Below are 17,111 nucleotides of genomic sequence, written 5' to 3'. Positions count from 1 at the left end.
GGGAAGCCCCATACAAATAGGAGGGAGGGTAATTTAAACAAAATATTCAAACAGGTAGAAAAACATGAAACTTTTTTTAAGGCATTGTTCAAGTTTCTCTGACTCTATGCTGAATGTCTACACCTTTCTTCCTGATTTGTCCTCCCCATTGGTGGCAAGGTCTTTTTCATTGAGTTCCTAGAAAATTGTTCTCAGAAAGTCATACTCTGCAGCAAAGGGATGATACAGGAGATAATCAGCAGGACTGACCCACTGACCATAAACTAGCCTCATCCCACAGTGCCAGTGTCAGAGGGAGAAGCCTGCCTCAAGTTTCATTTCAGTTTATCAGATCTATTGACTATGGTGTGCCTTATGGAAAGAAAGGAAGGGTAGGGACATTTTAGTAATAAAATAGCTTTAGGTCTGCCTGAGGCAGCAGAAAGGGTGCAGTATCTTTTTCCCTTGCTGTGGTGACATGTCAGTTTTTCTATTTGCCAAGTAACAACTGTAGATTCAAGCAGGAATCTTCTGAAAATAGTGCTATGGCAAAAGGATAGAATTTCAGGTGCATGGCAAGCTTTTCATGGCCTTTCTTATCAATCAATAGACTTCTGTCTATCAGAATCCTCCTCCCTGACCCAACCAGGGAACAGATGATGCCTGAGTTTTAAAAAAAAAAAAAGACACAATTCCTACAATCTCCAACTTCCTCAACTACTTCTATGATTCACTCAATAAATGTTCGCTGAGAGCATGTCACATTTTAGAAATTGCCCTAGATCCTATAAAGCATTTTAAAAATGAATAATAAATGAGGTGGAATCCCTGTATTCAAGAAAATTAGTCTTTTCCCCCCAAATATATATATAACATCCAAAGATAAACAATTACATAAAAATTTAAAAGTTAGAAATTCCATGTGAGGGAGTCCAGAAATAGTTCCATGAGTATATGTAAATTTAATTATGTAAAAGATTATACTTCAAATCCCAACAGAAGAAAGGACTACCTATTGATTGTTATCTAGGAAAATTTAAAGACAGACTTTATCTGAACATAAAAACACATTAAAACACATCAGATGAATCTAAGAATCATAAAGCAAAACTATACATGTATTAGCAAAATTTCTATTAGAACATTCTTACAATCTTTGCTTCTAGAAAAGGCCTTTCCAGGACTCCCCTGCTGGCCCAGTGGTTCAGACTCAACACTCACATTGCAGGGGATGTGGTTTTGATCCCTGCTTGTGGAACTAAGATCCCACATGCTGCAAGGCATAGCCAAAAGACTAAAAAAAAAAAAAAAAAAAACTAATTTAAAAAAATAGAAAAGGTCTTTCCAAGCATAGAGAAAAGATGCCAAAATTTAATATTCTACAAATAAGATCTTCTGAATAAAAATACCATCATGAACAAAGTTAAAAACAAGCAACAGATGAGAAAAAACATTTGCAGAATATAACAAACAATGATCATTATTGAGAATAAAACGTATAAAAAGTTCTGATTAAACATAAGAAGGAAAATAACCCAATATAAACATGGGCAAAAGAGATGAACTGACAAACTATAAGAGATACCGATGACCAACACATTCATTCTTCCATTCATTCAACCAGTAGTTATTGAGTCTTCCTCTATGATAGCCACTGCCCTAGCAAGTAGACATAGAGCAGTGAACACAAAATACAAAAAGGAAAGGAAGAGAATTAAATATAATTTATCTGATTGGCAAAAATTTACAGAGATGTGGAATATCAAGTGCTGGTGAGGATACGGAAAAATGGGCATGTCGTGAAGTTTGGGAGTATAAACCACAGAATTTTTGAAGTACTAAAAGTATTCGATTGTGTATTAACGCCTATATACGGAATCTTTTTGCCTTTTCATACTGCAAAAGCCTGGCATGCTGCAGTCCATGGGACCACAAAGAGTCAGACATGACTGAGTCATTGATCTGAACCGATATATGGAATCTAGAAAAATGGTCCTGATGAACCTATTTGCAGGGCAGGAATAGAGATGCAGACAGAGAGAATGGGCTTGTGGACACAATGGGGAAAGTAGAGGGTGGGACAAATTGAGAGCGGAGCATTGACAAATATACATTACCGTGCGTAGAATAGCTAGCTAGTGCGAAGCAGCCATACAGCACAGGGAGCTCACCTCAGTGCTCTGTGATGACCTAGATGAGCGGGATGGTGATGCGTGGGAGGGATGCTCGAGAGAGAGGGGACATATGTGTACTTATAACTGATTCACGCTGTACAGCAGAAATCAACATAATGTTGTAAAGCTATTATCCTTCAATTAAATTGTTTTTTAAAAAGTATTTGAAGTATACTGTAAGTAACATCTTATGGAAAACCCCAAATGAATTGTTTGGCCAGTTGAATACAAATTAGCAGGATCGATCAAAGTTGTTCATATAGTTTCATAAGCAATATCATTTCATAGAGTCTATCCTACAGAAATATTCATACCTGGCAAAAAAGCTGCAAGGATGGTGATATCTGACATCATCCCCACCACAGATCTGACAGTATCTGTGGTGGGAAGAGAGGCAGTAGCATGGGGCCCATGGAGGCCTCTCTCCACGCACTGCTGATGAGTAGACTGAAGAGAAATTCAGAGTATGTAACAGTCTTCGGAGTCAAATTACATGGGGTCAAATTCTGATTCTGCTGCCTTCCAAATGTACAAATCCAGATTCTCCTTCTGTGAAATAATTATTGTGCATAATTCATAAAATGGTGAGAATTCTCAGAATTCAATTAGGAAACCCATCAAAAATCACACCAAGCAGGCACAGAGAATTCATCTAGTAAGTATTTAATTATTAATTAATTTTGAATTACTTGAATCAATTATAGTGAGGCTGTATTCACATATTATTTGTGCAGTTGAAAAGACAATCAAAAACACTCTCTAACGAAAGTCACAAATGGAGGGCTATGGGAATTCAGAAGAGTGAGAAACCTATCAATTATAAATGTTGCCACATCCTAGACCAGCTTCTCCCTAGAACGCAACAAATGCAGAAGAATCACAAATTGTGTTGGGCAGAACCACAAACCAAAGTTTGTCTCACACCTCCTCCCATTAAAATGTAGAAAAGAAAAACATAACTAATCCAATGGTCTCCTAATTGGAGAGCCTAAGTAAATGGAATTAAATATTTACTGCTCCTCTAAAGATTTGTACATTTCTTTTTTTATTTTGTCAAGTTAGACACACTTATAAAACATTCTCCTAAAAGAGTCTCTTAGTAACTAAAGCAAGTTTCAAACTTCTGCAGAAATAATTCTCCTTTATGGGAAATACATTTTTTCCTAAATGATTTGTTGTTCAGTTGCTCATTCATGTCCATCTCTTTGCAACCCCACGGGCTGCAGCATGCCAGGCTTCCATGTCCTTCATCATCTTCCAGAGCTTCCTCAAACTAATATCCATTGAGTCAGTGATGCCATCCAACCATCTCATCCTTGGTCACCCCTTCTCCTCCTGCCTTCAATCTTTCCCAGAATCAGGGTCTTTCCAGTGAGTCATTTCTTCCCATCAGGTGGCCAAAGTATTGGAGTTTCAGCTTCAGCATCAGTCCTTCCAATGAATATTTAGGACTGATTTCCTTCAGGATGGACTGGTTGGATCTCCTTGCAATCCAAGGGACTCTCAAGATCTTCAACATCACAGTTTGAAAGCATCAATTCTTCAGCACTCAACCTTCTTTATGGTCCAACTCTCACATCCATACATGACTACTGGAATGATCCCATCCATACATGACTACCTAAAATGATTACTATTACTTTAAAACTATGTATAAATTTTTACAACTGTGTTTTATCACTTGTTTCTTTCTAACAACAATTATTCTTTTTTTTTTATTTTTTAATAAAATTTTGTGTGTGTGTGTGTGTGTTTTTAATTTTATTTTATTTTTAAACTTTACAATATTGTATTGGTTTTTCCAAATATTGAAATGAATCCACCACAGGTATACATGTGTTCCCCATCCTGAACCCTCCTCCCTCCTCCCTCCCCATACTATCCCTCTGGGTCATCCCAGTGCACCAGCCCCAAGCATCCAGGATTGTGCATCGAACCTGGACTGGTGACTCGTTTCATATATGATATTATACATATTTCAATGCCATTCTCCCAAATCATCCCACCCTCTCCCTCTCCCACAGAGTCCAAAAGACTGTTCTATACATCAATGTCTCTTTTGCTGTCTCGTATACAGGGTTATTGTTACATCTTTCTAAATTCCATATATATGCTAACCCTCTTACACTGTTGGTGGGAATGCAAACTAGTACAGCCACTATGGAGAACAGTGTGGAGATTCCTTAAAAAACTGGAAACAGAACTGCCTTATGATCCAGCAATCCCACTGCTGGGCATACACACTGAGGAAACCAGAATTGAAAGAGACACATGTACCTCAATGTTCATCGCAGCACTGTTTATAATAGCCAGGACATGGAAGCAACCTAGATGTCCATCAGCAGATGAATGGATAAGAAAGCTATGGTACATATACACAATGGAGTATTACTCAGCCATTAAAAAGAATACATTTGAATCAGTTCTAATGAGGTGGATGAAACTGGAGCCTATTATACAGAGTGAAGTAAGCCAGAAAGAAAAACACCAGTACAGTATACTAACAATTATTCTTTAAGGGAGTTCTCAGTGATACACAACCATGCCAAATCAGAAAAACCACCTGGGCAGGCTATTAAAAATATAGGTTCCCAGGATCCTCCTTTGGAGAGTCTGATTCTGTGGGGCTAAAATGTTGCAAAGGAATCTGCAGTTTTAACAACCATCTGAGGCAATTCTCATGACCAGGCAAGGCTGGAAAAGCCTGGGCTTGATTATCTGTGTCATAAGCTATGTCTCAATTTCACAGGGACCAGCTGATCCATGAGCTGAAATGTTTCTGTGTACCAGAGCAAGTATTGACAAATTGTGTTCCTGCTCTTCTATATGGCCTTTTCAAAAGGCTTGTCTACAAATGTTATCTCGATTTCTTCATTCCCCAGTTTTTTTTTTTCTTTTTTAAGAAACAAAATAGATTAATACATGTGTGTGAATTTTTTAAATTTTTATTTCATTTTATTTTCATTATTGGAGTGTAATTGTTTTATAACGTTGCATTAGAAACTAATTTGCTGTACAACAAAGTGAATCAGCTATATGTGAACATATACCCCATCCCTCTCGAGCCTCCCTATGACCCCCACATCCCACCTCTCTGGGTCATCACAGACCACCAAACTGAGCTCCCTGTGCTATACAGCAGCTTCCCACTAGCTAGCTGTTTCACACACGGTAGTGCATCTAAGTCAATGCTTCTCTCCCAGTTCATTCCTTACCCTGTGCCTCCATTTACATTGGCAAGTCTAGGTCCTTTATCTTTCCACAGAGTTTACGGTCAGCTTATCAAAAGTCCACCAAAAGAAAAACAAAGAAAATGCATAAATGTAAAATTAATTTGAGAAGAATCACCACCTTTTCACTCACCAAACTGAGTCCCAGTGCCACAGTTGCTCGTTTTCTCACTGTATGCCCATCGAGAAAGTTTCAAAATTCTCTCCATAAAAGTTACACGTGCTTCTGCAGATTTACTCCTAAGTAATTTTTAGTTTTTATTGCTAACATGAATGGAGTTCCTTGAGTGTGGGTGTGGATATGAAAGAAACAAAGGAAGAAATATATAAACAGAAAATGTGTGAAACATTGTAGATGTTGAACACTGTAAAAACAGCAATATAAAAAAAACCATCTACTTCTTTTCCCACAAGAACCAGGACTTAACCAGAATCTCGTGTGGAATCTTACCTCCATGATCTTATTTCTCCCTTCGTCTTTCACAGTTATAAATTCTATTGTAAATTTTGTTAGACATTCAGTGTTTTTCTTTACAGTGCTATCAGTTATTTACATATCTGTGAACAATATACTGATCAGGTTTTGATGGTTTTCAACTCAGTAAGATAAAATCATGCTGTATGTATTCTCTACACTTCATTCAGTCAAAATCATGTTTTTCAACTGAACCATATTGGTACATGTGATGATTGTTCAATAACTGTCATAGCTGTGGAGTGTTTCCAAGAGTGAGCATGCTAAATTTTGCCTCTTCTATTGTAGATGGCCATTTTGGTTGCTTTCAGTTCAGGACTATTATACAGAAACTGCTGGTATGAACAATGTTATATGTATATCTTCAGGGAACTGTACTAGTTTTTCTAAAGTCTATGCCTAGGAGTGGAAATGCTGAATCACAGTGTCTACTTATGTTTAAATTGAAAACTATTATTAAGTAGTGTATCATTTTAGATGCCAACATTGAGAATTTCTGCTGCTCCATATTAATGATAACACTTAGCATAAGGCTTTTTAATTTTTGCTCATTTGTTAACTATAGAATGGTATCTGATTGCAGTTTTATTTGTAGTTCTTTAATTCTGAGCTAAGCACCTTCTTCATAAGTATATTGGCCTATTGGATCTCCTCTTTTGTGATATGTCTGTTTAAAAATTTGCTTATTTTTCAAAACTGCATCTCTCTTTTTTGTTGATTTCTAGGAAATCACTATGTATTCTGAATATTAATCCTGTTTCAATTATATCTGATATTGAAAATACTGAAAATTATCTTCCCACTATGACTTTTTATGTTCCCTTCATGTGTCTTTTGATGAAGAAGTTCATCATATAAAGTGAATAAATTTAGTCTTTTTCTCTGTAGGTTGCATTTTTTTGTATCCTATTTAGGAACTCCTTCCCTACTCCAATATTATAAACCTAATTTCTCACATTGCCTTTGAAAAGTTTCACAGTTTTGTGTTAAATATATGTCCTTTATCTACTTGGAATTCATATTTGTGTATGACATGAGGTAGGGATTGAATGAACTTTAAAAATTATGTCTTGCATATTCTATTTGCTTACTTCTGATGTACAGGAACAAAAGCAAATTCATCTGTATACAGGAACTTTGCAGATTTTCTCATTAGGTCTAATAGTTACCTGTTATTGATTACACCAAAGCCTTTGACTGTGTGGATCACAATCAACTGTTGAAAATTCTTAAAGAGATGGGAATACCAGACCACCTGACCTGCAGGTCAAGAAGCAACAGTCAGAACCAGACATGGAACAACGGACTGGTTCCAAATTGGGAAAGGAATACATCAAGGCTGTATACCGTCACCCTGCTTATTTAATTTACATGCAGAGTGCATCATGCGAAATGCCGGGCTGGATGAAGCATAAGCTGGAATCAAGACTGCCGGGAGAAATATCAATAACGTCAGATACGCAGATGATACCACCCTTATGGCAGAAAGTGAAGAGGAACTAAAGAGCCTCTTGATGAAAGTGAAAAAGGAGAGTGAAAAAGTTGGCTTAAAACTCAACACTCAGAAAACTAAGATCATCTGGTCCCATCACTTCATGGCAAATAGATAGGGAGACAAAGGATACAGTGACAGACTTTATTTTCTTGGGCTCCAAAATCACTGTAGATGGTGTCTGCAGCCATGAAATTAAAAGATGCTTGCTCCTTGGAAGAAAAGCTATGACCAACCTAGACAGCATATTCAAAAGCAGAGACATTACTTTGCCAACAAGGTCCGTCTAGTCAAGGCTATGGTTTTTCCAGTGGTCATGTATGGATGTGAGAGTTGGACTATGAAGAAAGCTGAGCACCAAAGAATTGATGCTTTTGAACTATGGTGTTGGAGAAGATTCTTAATAGTCCCTTGGACTGCAAGGAGATTCAACCAGTCCATCCTAAAGGAAATAAATCCTGAATATTCACTGGAAGGACTGATGCTGAAGGTGAAACTCCAGTATTTTGGCCATCTGATGGGAGGAGCTGACTCACTGGAAAAGACCCTGATGCTGGGAAAGATTGAAGGCAGGAGGAGAAGGGGATGACAGAAGATTAGATGGTTGGATGGCATCACCGAGTAGATGGATATGAGTTTGAGCAAGCTCCGGGAGTTGGTAATCGATAGGGAAGCCTGGCGTGCTGCAGTCCATGGGGCTGCAAAGAGTTGGACACGACTGAGCAACTGAACTGAGATATTCTTAAGTTTTCTCTGGTGGAAATTTCTTCATCAACAGTTTTTTTTCTTATTTCTGTCTAGTGCTTTACCATTTATTTCATTATTGTATCTATTTCATTGGTTCAGACCTCCAGCACAATATTGAGTAGAAGCAATAATAATGAGAATTCCTACATAGTTCCTGATCTTAAAAAACAAAAATGTTCTTAAAGATACAGTTCTATTTCTATTGCTGAGTTTTTCTATCGTTGTTGTTTATTTTAAAATGATGAACTCATGTTGCTGCTGCTGCTGCTGCTAAGTCGCTTCAGTCGTGTCCTACTCTGTGCGACCCCATAGACGGGCAGCCCACTAGGCTCCTCTGTCCCTGGGATTCTCCAGGCAAGAATACTGGAGTGAGTTGCCATTTCCTTCTCCAATGCATGAAAATGAAAAGTGAAACTGAAGTCGCTCAGTCGTGCCCGACTCTTAGCGACCCCATGGACTGGAGCCTACCAGGCTCCTCTGTCCATGGGACTCTCCAGGCAAGAGTACTAGAGTGGGGTGCCATTGCCTTCTCTGGAACTCATGTTAAGTTTTATCAAATTATTTTTCTAAGGTGTAGTAGAGTGAATAATAACCCCCAATAGATGGCTGCATTCTAAACTAAACCCCAGATCCCGTGAATATTTTGTTTTATATAATAAAAGGCACTTTGCAGAAAAATGGTACAGATTAACCTATTTGCAGGGCAGGAATAGAGATGCAGATGTACAGAACAGACGTGTGGACACAGGTGAAGGGACAGGAAGGGGGAGTGGAACGAATTTAGAGTAACGCTGACAATATATACACTGCCATGTGTAAAAGAGAGAGCTGGTGGGAGGCTGCTGCACAGGGAGCTCAGCTCGGACCTCTGTGGTGACCTAGAGGGGTGGGATGGGAGTGGGGGTGGAGTTCAAGAGGGATGAGATATATGTCTATACATGGCTGATCCGCTGTGTTGTACAGCAGAGACTAACACAATATTGTAAAGCAACAATTCCTCAATTAAAAAGAAAAAAAAAAAATTCTGAGATGGGGAAAATGTCCTAAAATAGTTGGATGAATTAGATGTAATCACACTGATCCCTATAAAAGGGAGTCAGGAGCATTAGGGTGAGAGAGAGAGAGATTGAAATAGGCTACACTGCTGGCTTTGAAGATAGATGAGACCATAAGGCCATAAGAATGTGAGCAGCTCCCAGAAGCTAGAAAAAGAAAGGGAACGAATTTTCCTCTAAAGACTCCAGAACAAATGCAGTCCTATTAGCACCTTGATTTTAGCACACTGAGACTGACTTTGGACTTCTGACTTTCAAAGAAACATAAGATACTAAATTTGTGTTATCTGAAGACAGTAAATTTGTGGTGATTTCTTTACAACAGCAATACAGGATACAACAGCTATTATATTGAGTTTTAACCTTGCTTCATCTGTGATTACGCTAAATTATAAAATTTCAGTTAGTGAATCATCCTTACATTCGTGAGATGATTCTTGCTTGGTTAAGATATTTCTTTTTTTAATTCAGTGGTAGATTTACTTTAGGAATATTATATTTAGATTATTATAACTTTGTTCATAAATAAGAGTAGCCTTTAATTGTCCTTTCTTATACTACTTTTTTGGGGTAGCACGATTACCTGGCCTCCTGAAAGGAAGTGAGGGGTACGCCCTCTTCTACTCTTGTATATGTTAATAAACAGGTCTTATAAGATTGGGATTATTGTTTTCCTTAAAAGCTTCATAAAATTTAGCTATAAAAGGTTCAGAGAAGACTGCCATTAGTTGAGATACAAACATGTCAATTGGTGTGGAAATATTTGATGCTCTAAGAATCATGGCATTTGTTTTGATAGAAAAAAGGACTGCCACTGTTGAGCATCAATATGTGAATGTTCATTCAGTGCTTTAGTGTGTTTTATAATTTCTTTTGAATCTATTTTCTAGAAAAGTATTTCAGCTCTTTTTCAATCATTAACATGTCTGTTTATAACATTCTCTTCTTCTTAAGCTTTTACATGTAGTGATGCCTGTTATTTAATGCCTAATATTGTTTATCTGTGCTTTCTCTTTATTTATTCAGTCTTATAAAAAGTTATTTTATTAGTATTTTCCATCTGACATTTAGCTTTTTAGTCAATTTTATATTGCTTTTTAATTTCTATTTCTTTAATCATGCTCATATCATTATTATTTTCTTTCTTCTATGTCATTTGGGCTTACTCTATTTTTCTCTTTTAAAAATTTTAGATGCCTACTTAGCTTATGAATTTTTAGCCTTTTTCTTTGCAAATATGTTTAACTATTTAAAAAAACTGGAATACAAACAAATAATTGTACCCCCTTCTTGCCCATTAAAATTTTATTAAGTGAGTTCTTTACAATAAATTCTGTAACAAAACTCACGTTTTCCTTCATCTGTCAGAGAGGAAGAAAATTTCCTCCACCATTCTGGGTTCTTCTGGATGGTCTAAGAATTAAATTGACAATGAGACAGATGAACAGGAGAAAATCAAACAGAAATTTAGTAACATGTATACATGGGAAGGACCTAGGAAAACTGAGTAACTCACCAAAATGGCTGAAATCCTCACCTGAAGTATCATCTTCGGCTTAAAAAAAAAAAGAAGAAGAAGAAAAGAAAAAGATATCAGGGCTAGTGGGACTTTGGGACTTGAAAGAGGAAGAAGGCAACTGCATGGAGATGGAAGAAAATGGTACGCAGAATGAACTCTGATCTTTATGGTCCACACCTAGTCTGAATTCTTTTCAAGTATCTCTGGAGATAGCTCTATCCTATCAAATTCTTTAGGCAACTATGGAGGAGGTAAAAAGCAAGACTTCCAGAGCCTTCTGTTTCTTAAAAAAATCAGCCTAAATAATCTTCATGCCAAAGAGACACATTTGGGAACAGCAATTTTTGCTTCCCTATATCACAAATGATAAAAATCTTTTGGTCACTTCAGTTCCAAGAATAGTCTAATAATTTGTAATAGTCAAAATTCTGAAATTCATGAAAAGTCAAAACATATTCCCAATGTTCATTCAGGCCTGCTTCAGAATCTGTTGTGCAAAGAGGGTTTTGGGCTACACTGCTTCTGTGTTCCCCATCCTCCCATCCTCTCCCCACTAAGGATCTCTACCCCTCACCCCCACCCTAGTCCATTAGTGAAACCATGCAACTCAAATTGAGACTCGAACCTACAATCTTTTAATTGAGATCACACCTGGTCTCGGGACTTAATGAAGCTCTGGTTCTTAACGCCCCAGAGCAGGAAGAATTCAGTCAGAGACAAAGTGACAGGCAGGAAGTAGATTTATTTTGAAAGAAACACACAGGTTGCAAAGAGTTAGACACGACTGAAGCAACTTGGCACACACACATGCACACTCCAGGGAGTACAGGCCATTTCAGAAGGCAAGGGTGGGGATTTTTCCAGCAACTGGGCCGCCACCCACTGTTGACATTTTATGTTTGACCTTGGAACCATCAAGGGACCTGTGGTTGTGTCATTTAGCTTGTTGATTTGTCACAATGAGCACATACTAAGGCTCAAGTTCTAGTGGAAGTCTTGTCCACCATGGTGGACCTAGTTGATTCTAACCATTTATATCGTGTCCTATGGCTACATCATTCTTTTAAAGGGTGTGCCCTGCCCCATTCCCTCCTGTTTCACTAGCATGGCAGCAGGAATTCTCAGAGTTCAAAGCAGGAAGGCCTTTCTCTGACAGCATCTAATATTTTAGTGGGTGTTTATAAAGCTACCCTTCTACTCATTACATTGGTTAGGACTCTTTGCTGCTGCTGCTGCTAAGTCACTTCAGTCGTGTCCGACTCTGTGCGACCCCATAGATGGCAGCCCACCAGGCTCCCCCGTCCCTGGGATCCTCCAGGCAAGAACACTGGAGTGGGCTGCCATGTCCTTCTCCAATGCATGAAAGTGAAAGTGAAGTCGATCAGTCATGTCCGACTCTTAGCGACCCCATGGACTGCAGCCCACCAGGCTCCTCCATCCATGGGATTTTCCAGGCAAGGGTACTGGAGTGGGGTGTCATTGCCTTCTCCGAGGACTCTAAGGACGCAAATTAAGAAACATTTTACAATATAACTGGCCAGCTGGCCAGCACTCTTTAAGGATGTCATGGTCATGACAACAAAGGAATCGTTCTAGATGAAAGGAGACTGAGTAGATACGACGATTACATGCAATGTGTAATCCTAGATTTGGATATAAAAAAAAGGACACAAGTTGGACAACTGGCAAACAAACTCTGGATAATGTTTGTTATTAGATAGTGCTGTGTGAATGGTAATTTCCTGGCTTTCATAATTGTACTATGGCTATGTAAGATTGTAACATTTAGGAAACCTAAATGTATACAAGATTTTTTGGTACTTTTTTTTTTTTTTTTTTTTGTATATCTGAAATTATTTTAAAATAAAACATGAAAAAAAAAGTATATGTGCCTGTGATCTCAAGTTTAAATCTCTAGCCCAAATCTTTCCCCTGAACTCCAGACTAGTTTATCTAGTGCATTCAGTTTTCTGCTTCTTATGTCCCTGTGATGTAACACAGACATTTCAAGCTTACAATTTCTTAACTTGAACTCTTACCTTATCTTCACAATCTCTTCAACTAAAAGTCTTTATCCTGATCCCTAAACACCACCACTACCTATCCAACCATATTCAATCCATCACTGAAACCTGTTGATCTTATTTACAAATATGTATCTCAAATCCATGTGATTCCCTCAATTTCTATTGTCATGACTCTAGTCTAAGAGTCATGACCTTGACCTTCTGTAACAGGAGGTTGTAGCAGTTTCCCAACTAGCTTGTCCGCTTTGACTAGGGCCACCATCCAAACCATTCTCCAAACAGGTTCCATGTGATACTTTTAAAATGTACATTAGATCATGACTCTCCCGTTTTGAAAATACTTCAATAGTGTCTCATTGTACCTAGAATAAAATTTAAAATTCTTAAGTTGGTTTAAGGCCAATAGAGCCTATACAATTTGTCTGCCCTCCTTAACTCTCTTCCAAACACACAAACCACACTTTCTCTCACTCATCAGGCTCCAGAACACAGTTTTGAGAGTCCTCAAAAACTGAGACCTATGTGTTGCCTCAGGATCTAAGCAATCACTATTTCTTCTTCACTGGATGCTCCTTCTACTGCCTAGGATCCTCTTCCTAAAAGTTTCCCCTTGACTAGTGCCTTTCCACCCATCACATTCAGGTCTCAGATTAAATGTCACCTTTTAGAAGTTTTTCTTCTATAAGCACTTACGATAACTTTTAATTATAACTTCATTTGTCACTTACTCAGTGTCTATGTCTACCACTAGACTTCAAGCTTGGTGAGTGCTAGAATCAGGTCTGCTTTGTCCACCTTTACATACCAGTATTTAGCTTATGCTCAATAAATACATGATAACAACTACTTTATGAGCAGCAAGCTAAATTTGTTTTATAATGATGGTCTCTGTAGGCTGGAGATGAGGAATTATTTCCACACCTAAGGAGATGCAGAAGAGGTATCTTCTTCCATAACACAGTTCAGCATCTCCAGTTGGTGGGCATTCTGTGATTTAACATGAAATGAGTAGAGTGGCCTCACATGCTGGCTAGGCAGTCATCTCCCCACCAATTCCCTCTGGTAACTGTAGTCTGCAATGTATTAGGAAGTGCACACCTGGCCTCTTCCTGTATGTCAGGAACACGCACAAAACCACAACCATTTCTGAGTCTCAGAACTACGAGGTTGAGAAGATCTAAATTATGAAGCAAAATTTGCACTTACTGTATTTGGCTCATAAAATTCTGGGTATAAGGTTGCAGTGGGAATGTTCTCATGTAACTTTCTGAACTTTGGACGTGCATGAGAGCTGGGTTTAGAGCCTTTGAAGATTTTGTTGGGAATGTGTAAGTTCCAGCAGCAAAATAAGAAGAAACGGGAAGGAAGATTTCACGTTAAGGGTTTTAATTTCACGGTGGAAACTTGATAATAATAAAAACAAAAAGTATTTAGATTTCAAGCTTTTCATATTATTGCCATTGTGTTAATAGGATTACTGGAATCCGTACATAATCCTCTTTAATTAACTGAGTTGCGTAATCCAAGAAGGACTGTGAAACAGGGGGTGAATTTTTTTTAGAAAGTGTGACCTAAGAATTAACACAATCAATACCGTGTGTACTTATTTCAGAACCTCTTCTGATCATTTCTGGATCTTTTCCCATGGGAGACATCCTGGACCTTAGATTTGGCTTTTAAACTCAATGGATCAACAAGATAAATAGTGAGGTCAGAAGAGAACTTAGGCAAAACATTCTCTAACATAAATTGTATCAGTTTTTTCTTAGGTCAGCCTCCCAAGGCAAAGAAATGAAGCAAAAATAAACAAATGGGACCTAATCAAACTTAAAAGCTTTTGCACAGCAAAGGAAATCATAAACAAAACAAAAAGACAACCTATGGACTGGGAGAAAATATTTGCAAATGATATGATTGACAAGGACTTATTTCCAAGATATACAAGCAGCTCCTACAACTCAGCAACAACAACAAAAAACAACCCAATAGAAAAATGGGCAGAGAGTTAAATAGATATTTCTCCAAAGAAGACATACAGAAGGCCAATGGACACATGAAAAGATGTTCATCACTGCTAATTACTAAAGAATTGTAAATCAAAACTACAATGAGATAGTACTTCACACCAGTCAGAATAAACATCATTATAAAGTCTACAAATAATAAATGTTGGAAAGAATATGGAGAAAAAGGAATCCTTTTACACCGTTGGTGGAAATGTAAATTAGTGCAGCCATTATGTAAAACAGTATGAAGGTTCCATTAAAAAATCTAAAAATAGAGTTATCAATCCCACTACTAGGCATATACCCAATCAAAACCATAATTCGAAAAGATACATGCATTCCTGTGTTCATAGGAGCACTATTTACAATAGCCAAGACATGGAAACAACTTAAATGTCCATCGACAGATGAATGGATAGACAACGTATGGTATATACTATACCATCTTTGCAAATGACATTGTTCCTCACATCCAAAGGTCAGTGTGGGAATGCATTTTGGTTTTTCTTTTCTGATTGTTTCTTCTCCGTAGCCTAAATTATGGCAAGATTTCAGAAAAAGTAGTTGAGTCTATAATAATCAATAGTCCACTGAGTTTTAGGTGTGAGTCATTAAGGGATAAATTTCTGCTTCTCTTAATATAGACTTAAGGGGACATGGATCATGAAGGCAGGACCTGAACTGATGGATGGATCTAGGAAGTGAGTAAGGGGGCACCATGTACATCTGAACCAGCCTTAGAGACCAGGACAGTACAAATAAGCCACTGTATCTGTCTGGTTGCTGATGTCAGAAGTAATGCTCTGGATGTCTGTAGGCAGGAATAACTGCACCACATCCTCAGGAAAATTCCCGATAAAAGGAGCCCAATTGGGACTGCGGCAGGAGAATGGAAATCCTGACGGTCGGTGCCATTTCCTTTTTTGTTCAAAAACCCGACAAATGAAAGAGTTCTAAACTTAAACACTGGCTGGACTAAAAAGAATTGAAGCAAACCTTGTATATGTTACATAAGTCATGACTTCACCAAACGCAAGCTCCTTGAAGGAAGGGACTTTGGTTTTGTTCCCTGCGTTATACTCTATGCCTGGCAGTAGATATTAAATGTATACATACTGATGATATGAAAAGTATTCCAATCTCATCATGACTTCAGTAGGGCCAGGAGGACCTGTTTGGCTTAGAATCATCATGATAGAATATAACTCTGACCTTCCTTAGCTAAAGAACAGCCAAATCCAGAAGAGTTCTTCCTTCTTCCCGACAGTGAGGCCAGTCCCTTAAAACAAGTGACAATCCTTGGGTTGTTGCAAAGACACAACATATCTGTTTATCTGCAAGTGAAACCAGGACAGTAGATGTCTAGTATCAACTGTGGCAAGGACATAAGAGTGATACTGGATGAATCTTCTAGTGTCACACAGCCTGTCTTCCTTCCAAATTGAGAGTGATCACTTCTCAAACTCAGCCTTTGTACTAGCTGTTCTTTCTGCTTGGAAAGCTCATTCCCAGAATTACAAAACCTGGCTACTTCTTATCATCCCTGGCTTGGTATCAGTGTCGCCTCCTCAAAGAGGCCTTCCAGCCTACTATGGTACCTCAGTCACTCTATGGCATCGTCACACTTTATCAAGCAAGCTCATATTCTCCTGTTTCTTTGATGGTGTTTTACTTTTGTTTTAATCTGATTTGTATCTGTCTTCTTCTAGAATGCAGCTGTAATCATTAGTTGGGTGACTTTGGCCAGACTCTCAGAGCCTCAGTTTCCTTGTTGAGTTAATAAGTATCAAATGAAATAATGATGGAGATTGTCCTGGCATATAGTCCATTTTCAAGAAGCACTGGTTTAGAAAAAAAGGATTATTCAATTTAGTAAGCTTAATCTTTTGAAGGGGGAAAAAATAGTGGCAAATACCATTTTAAATTCTAAGAAGAAGAAATATAATTTGCTATTCCATAAATAGGAAGACACTTCTTTCAACTTTACAGTGAGGAATATATGAAAAGAGTGATAAAGATAAAACTTTTTTTTTTCAAACCCATAGAGGGAATAATAATTAAATAACACTACAGTTTTCCTTTAATACAATTCTTTAGATGAATAAAGAAATGACTCAGTGTTACCAGGATTTTCCACTAGAAGCATTTTAGTTCCTCTTTAAGATACAGAAACAGGTATGAAATCTTCCTAATTTTTTGCAGAAAATTGTTAATGCCATGACTCAGGAGTGTTTTACAGACTTCTACAGTGTAATGAGCCCATCTTGTGGTCTTTTATAATATTGCTCCTTTTAAAGTGAAACACATTTTTTAAACCATAGGTTTAAAGGTGTCATTCATTCAACAACTTCTGAGCACTCACTGTGCGCCAGGCATTACACTGACTGCTGGAGACGTGGTGAGAGGA

At 37.9% G+C, this 17,111-nt stretch overlaps 1 protein-coding gene and 1 long non-coding RNA gene across 2 annotated transcripts in view; both read right to left on the bottom strand.

The window, feature by feature from the left end:
* The window catches only part of LOC147355054 (uncharacterized), a 258,489-nt gene that overhangs the window by 170,270 nt on the left and 71,108 nt on the right, over positions 1 to 17,111 (bottom strand). The gene's annotated exons all lie outside the window — the stretch shown is intronic.
* LOC147355055 (uncharacterized) lies at positions 5,641 to 16,545 on the bottom strand. The gene is made up of 5 exons (XR_015144183.1): positions 15,917 to 16,545; positions 15,147 to 15,237; positions 10,669 to 10,707; positions 10,502 to 10,565; positions 5,641 to 5,665 (listed from the first exon to the last, which is right to left on the bottom strand). It is a non-coding gene; the product is annotated as an uncharacterized LOC147355055 (long non-coding RNA).

The sequence above is a fragment of the Bos grunniens genome, chromosome 17 (genome assembly GCF_055505025.1).
Source record: "Bos grunniens cultivar Pamir isolate PY7600 chromosome 17, Bosgru_T2T1.0, whole genome shotgun sequence".
Taxonomy (NCBI): Eukaryota; Metazoa; Chordata; class Mammalia; order Artiodactyla; family Bovidae; genus Bos; species Bos grunniens.
The sequence above is the reverse complement of the archived record's forward strand: the minus strand, read 5'-3'. Positions and strand labels throughout refer to the sequence as shown.